Raw genomic sequence first — 6,000 nt, forward strand, 5'->3', positions numbered from 1 at the left:
AAATGCCATCACAGTTTTTCCTGGACCTTCTGAAAACAGGCCAACTTCTAGCAAACTGTAACAAGTGACAATGGACTCATGTTATTACAAATGAGAAAAAATACGTCTTCCTATTATCCAGGAAGAATAATAGCAACCTTACTTGACTGTCATACTGAAATGCTGAGCCATCTCCAGTCACACATATATCAAGCTATAAGAAATAAAGAATCCATAAGAGAACAACTCTTGTTGTCTTTCCCTTATTAACATGCTATGAGAAAATATATCAAAACAAACTCACAAAGTTTCAAACCTGTTTACCACGTTTGCTTCCATATTACCCAGTTTTAAATTGAAAAAATCTGTCAGTTTGACACTGACTTTTTTGCCATTATTTTGTGAGACAGAACCTTTTTTATGTTAAAAGGTATTAAAAAAAAAAGTATTTATTCTACTCTTCGATTCCCATGGCATTTTCTTTGATTTAGAGATAATGTAATAAAGATTTACCAGAAATTGGCTTGATGTAAATCATCATCTTTCTCCCAGCTGGTTAATCGAAATCTACCCTGTTTCATTTTGAAGCCATTCCCCCTTGTCCCCTACATGCCCATATAAAAAAGTCCCTCTTTTGTCTTTTTGCTATGGGGGTGCTAGTAGAATTGAATAGCATAAGAAGAAGAAATACACTTTGTCTTGACAGATATTGCTTCCTTTGCACAGAAGAATTTCTTTACTTAATGTTGGTGTACAGTCTTTCATACGTTATACAGAATCTAGAAAACTCCCAGAAACTCATGTTTTTGTATAAGCACATTAATAGCTGAAATGTTAATACCTACCTTAGGTGAAACAGATACTGTTTTTGCTAGGTTTGACTTAGCTTGGTTTATGCCTCACTTACTTGGACTCTGCTGGTCCAACAGTCAAGTTTATGATCCTTCAGTAGATTGGTTAATGGGACTCTCTCTGTTGCATATATTGCCAAGCATACTACAGGCAGCATGCTCCCAAGGGTCATTTACTTCAATGTAATGCTTTTCTACAACATGTATATTTTATGAATCATGACTTTAAAGATATGTGTCCTCAGACTGGATCCTTAAAGGAAAGTGTAAATTCTGCTCTTAATCATATCTCTGCAGTTCCACTGACTTCACAGTGACTTCACTGGTGTAAACACAATACATCAATGCACTATGACAACCAACTGACAGACTGTGACATCTCCATTTCACACAGGCAAAAATGGGAATAACTTACAGATACTGGAAGAATTAGTACTAACATTTATGCAGAGTTTTAAAGTTACAACAAAATTTAATAGTTACCATAATCATTACCATAATAATTCTTATCATTATTCATTACCATGACAGTATTGGAAGAACAGATTGTTACAAAATTAATCTTGGCAGTAGGCACCCTAGAAAAACCTTATATTCTAATCTAAGTTTCAGGACAACATGCTTTTATGTAGAAGAATGCAGAATATGTACTGTGATTGTGTTTATGTACTGACTATTCTCTGCTGGATCATAGTAGTCTCCTTAGTGTATTTTGTGGGCTTTTCTTTCTGTTTGATGAACTCATGGAACCACTAGTTTTTACTGCAGATAAAAACTCCTGTGTTTTTAAACCCAGTAATCCACCTTTGAGGCTGAATACAGTTGCTCTCTCCTGTTTCTAACTGCATTGCCTCAGGTTCATGTACCAACTGGGTATTTGCTGCACCTGAACAAGGCTGTTTTAATTTTCATTATGGTTACCTTTAACTTTTCTTTGAGTCTACATTATATCAAAAGGAAATACTTCTGCTCTTCTATGCTTTGGTGCTCCAGAGATGAGCATTCCTCAGGGAAGGGGCTTGCAGTCTTTTGCACAACTCTTCCTTACCCTCTCATTACTTCTCTAATTAACTGATTTTTAATATAGATGTAGTTTCATTCAAGAAATTTTATGAAAACTTATATAACAACAGAAAGGAAAGTTTTCTTCCTCTTTCAGTAAAAAGCTTCCAGTTAAAGCCTATGCAACAACTAATACAAAATATGGAAGAAATGGAAATTCAGCCATAATCTCCACTGAAACAATATTCTGATGTGAAAAGAGTAAAACCCTTTCTAGGAAGAGTCATTATGTAATAGGTTTTGACCTGTTCTTCCCTTAAATGGAGATTAAATCATTTTAATAAAAAAAAAAGGCAAACAAGCTCCCTAACACTGATCTATTATGTCAAAAGTCATATGCTTTCCTCTATGAAAAATGGAAAAAAAATTTCTAGGGACAATTAGGTGATACTAGGGAATTAATTTAGAAAAAGCCAGAATAGCAATCAAACGCAACCATGCAATGTTATACTGACAACGGTAAGTTGGAAGACTTCTGACGAATAGTTAATAAAATTTGATTGCATGGAACAGCTGAACACGAAAAGAATACCCTAAAAAGATACCAACTCAGAGATCTTTTACTCTCAAGAGAAACATGACTGCCTGACCATTAGCAATCATATAATTCTCTTTAAGTAAAAAACCACTTGTAGGTAGAGCGATTTTGAACACACTGAAAAAGAGTCTTGGATCATGTTTCCGTTTAAGAAAACATTATTATCAGTACAAGCAGAGTATAACTCCGTATAAGAAATATTCAGTATCACCTCCAGGTGAGCAAACTAACACTGTTGTAATCCCGGCAAAATATGAAAAAGACTACTTGGCGAAACCTCAAATTCCAAAAACTGTCTACATTGTTGCTTTGCAGATCGTGATGCCATGCCCGAAAACACTTTTTAAACCATTTATCTACCTACCAGGTAACTGAATCTCAAGCTTATGAATAGATGGGTGAAAATAAACAAAAATAAGAGGTCAGTGTATGTAGACATAGAAGTAATGGTCTCATGTGAAGTGGCTATGAGATATGAAGTTTGAAGAAAATAACATATACGTATATTTCTGAAAACAACCAAAGTTTACTTATAATGGTTATAATAACAATACGCCTATATTGGTAAAATTTTTTCTGTGTATGCATAACTTGTGCTTTTTAGGATGGTTAAAACAGAACAAAGAAAAGAATAAAGGAAAAGAATAACATATCCAAAATACTATATTTTGAGGAACCTAAATTCCACTCAAGACAATAAGGAAAAAAGGTAAATTCAAATAAATGTTGAGGGTTCAATTATCCTAAGAGCTCATCAATAAAACACCACAAAAAAACCCCCATTGCAAATGTGCTTGCAGAGAGACATAGTGGACAACATCTTAAAATATGTGTCCCCTCCCCTGAGGGGGGCTATCACTCCCAGCAGCATAAAGACTCTTCTGAAGTTAGCAGCAGCTTAGTATATAGCATTAGAGCATAAGAATGAATTATTATGTTTAGCCATCTTCAGATATAGTCTTCCATTTAGTGTCTCACATAAATCTGATCCCATGAATGAAAATTAGGAAGCCACTTGACACGTGAATAAAGCTGTACCGATGCAGTGCTGTACAGATAAGACAGTACTGGAATGATCTCCAATTGAGAATCTTTTCTTACCTATTACAGACACAAGAAATACAATAATGGGTAACATATATTACTTCTACCAGAGAGCAGCAATTAATTTTCCTTTGCATATTCTGATGTTTTAAAATGAATTTCTTCCTCCCCTATACATGGGAAAACTAAGAGAAAAATAGGTTAAGCAATGTGGTTAATGAGAAAGTGACTCTTCAATTTGAATGCCAAGAGAAAGAAAAATTTATATATTAGTACAGGAAATTCTGGATAGACTCTGAAGAATAAAATCCTTCTATTGCCAACCAGTGCAAACCCTGAGGTTGAGGCTGACATATTTGCTAATACTTATGATGAAGAGACATCCTGCTGGTATTTCAGTTTTACTTATACATATAAGTATCAATTAAAGAAAAAAAAAGGTATTTTGGTTTCAGACTTTTCAAGGCTCATGTGTTCTAATTCTTTGTAACCTTAAACCTTTGAACCTTGGAGCTCACCTCACATTTCTGTAATTGGGACTTAGGGAAACTTTATATGCCTGCTTCTCATACTGATATTCGGTAGTTTTTGCAATCTGCTTATGATAACACATATGCTGTGTTTTTCCCTATCGTTATAAAAGTATGAGCTTTAAAACTGCTCTGTCAAAGAAATTAAGATTCTCATAATAGTTTCATATATACTTTGTACTTGAAACTGTCTAAATGACAGCATCCAACGTGAAGAGCTAAGAATATTTTGCTAAGCTATAACCAAATATTTTAAAAGAAAAGAAAGACTGCTTTATGGTGATACATTTATACACATTTTAGCTGCAATATTCTTTAAAACTAGTCTTAAACATACAGGATTATAGTGCTAATTCCTATTTGAATATAGAAAGGTAAAATACAGATTATAATGTCATTTGGATGTGCTTCAAGAGAAACTACCTGTAATGTATTGTAAATGTTGTCCTATTTTTTTCAGTCACTTTGTTTAGTGATGTATATTTGAGCTGGAGCGTATTATTCGGAAAATAAATACTGTTCAAGATTAATGAATATTAACTTCAGAAAAAAGAAAAAAAGGTAAATATAATACATTTAGCTTTTATCTGTAAATATGTGTTCACAGGCCACCTTTTAGTAAGCTTCTATAGTTTTTTAAACAAGATAGATTACTTTAATCAGATTTAAAAACAGACACTATGAGATATTCATCAAAAAAGACAATTTTATATGATGTGAAATATGTTACATTTCTTCATGGGTAGACCAAATCTTACACAGGCTTTTTAACAAGATTATAATTTATGAATGCAAGTAATTAATGGAATTGTGGAAGTGTAAACAAGCATCACAATGCCTGTTGCTGTGCATGTGCAATCTGGTTTTGCTTACAGATGAGGTACTTTATTTCTTCATTCTGATATCCACTTTTCTACTTATAAATGCAAATACACACATATTGAATTTGGAAATATTAGAAAATATTTCACAACAAAAAAACCCCCTTTGATTAGCTATTTTATTTCAAAGAGATGTTTGGTGCTATGAACTATGTAGATACTTTAGGTCAAGGTTCAAGGACTGAATATTCTATCAATTTATCAGAATGAACATTTCTAACTGACAAAAATTAACTTCAGATTAAGTTGTCTCTAATTTGCTGTCATGCACAACCAGGGTTTATGAGTTTCTGAAGGGGTGTAAGATGCCTGTACTACCCTCTTCTTTATAGTGTTAGCCCTAATGAATAGCATTTTTAATTATACTTTGCAAAGTGGGAGTCCCTGCAAACTAGGAGAGCTAATGTTCATTATCCCAAAAGGTAGAGAACTCCATAATGTGTGTTTCAGACTTGTCCCATACACTGTCCTGCTCCCCACCAGCTGATACTAAACGCTGCAACTCACCACCTGGGAGTGACACATTGTCACAGAGGTGTCTGGCAGCCTCTGCAGTCACCAGTAAAAATAAACTTGCTGACGCAGCCTGAATGAGTCTGAAGGACAGACAAGCTTTAGGCACTCTAACACCTAAGTGTCCTAACTGCGTCCTAAGAGCAGACAGTCTTTTAATATGACCCACCATAAAACCAAAGTATACACCGACGTTTACATTTCACACAGAATCACAAAATGGGTAAGGTTGGAAGAGGTCATTGGATGTCAGCTGGTCCAATCTTCCTGCTCAAGTAGGGTCCTCTAGAACATGTTTGTCATGTTTGCATCAATATAGCTTTTAAATATCCCCAGAGAAGGAGATTCCACAATCTTTCTGGGAAATCTGTTTCAGTGCTCAGCCACCCTCATATGTGGGGAAGTTCCTCATGTCAAGTGGAACTTCCTGTCTTCCAGTTTCTGGACGTTGCCTCTTGGCTGTCTTCTAATATATTTGTATTCATGATTCTAGCTGGTCCCCTTGCAACATTCTTTTTTTTCTTTCTTTTTCTTTTTCTTTTTCTTTTTCTTTTTCTTTTTCTTTTTCTTTTTCTTTTTCTTTTTCTTTTTCTTTTTCTTTT

At 34.3% G+C, this 6,000-nt stretch overlaps 1 protein-coding gene across 1 annotated transcript in view; it reads right to left on the reverse strand.

The window, feature by feature from the left end:
* The window catches only part of EYS (eyes shut homolog (Drosophila)), a 784,118-nt gene that overhangs the window by 126,759 nt on the left and 651,359 nt on the right, over positions 1-6,000 (reverse strand). The gene's annotated exons all lie outside the window — the stretch shown is intronic.

Source organism: Lepidothrix coronata, unplaced genomic scaffold, assembly GCF_001604755.1.
Source record: "Lepidothrix coronata isolate B3197 unplaced genomic scaffold, Lepidothrix_coronata-1.0 Scaffold4, whole genome shotgun sequence".
NCBI lineage: Eukaryota > Metazoa > Chordata > Aves > Passeriformes > Pipridae > Lepidothrix > Lepidothrix coronata.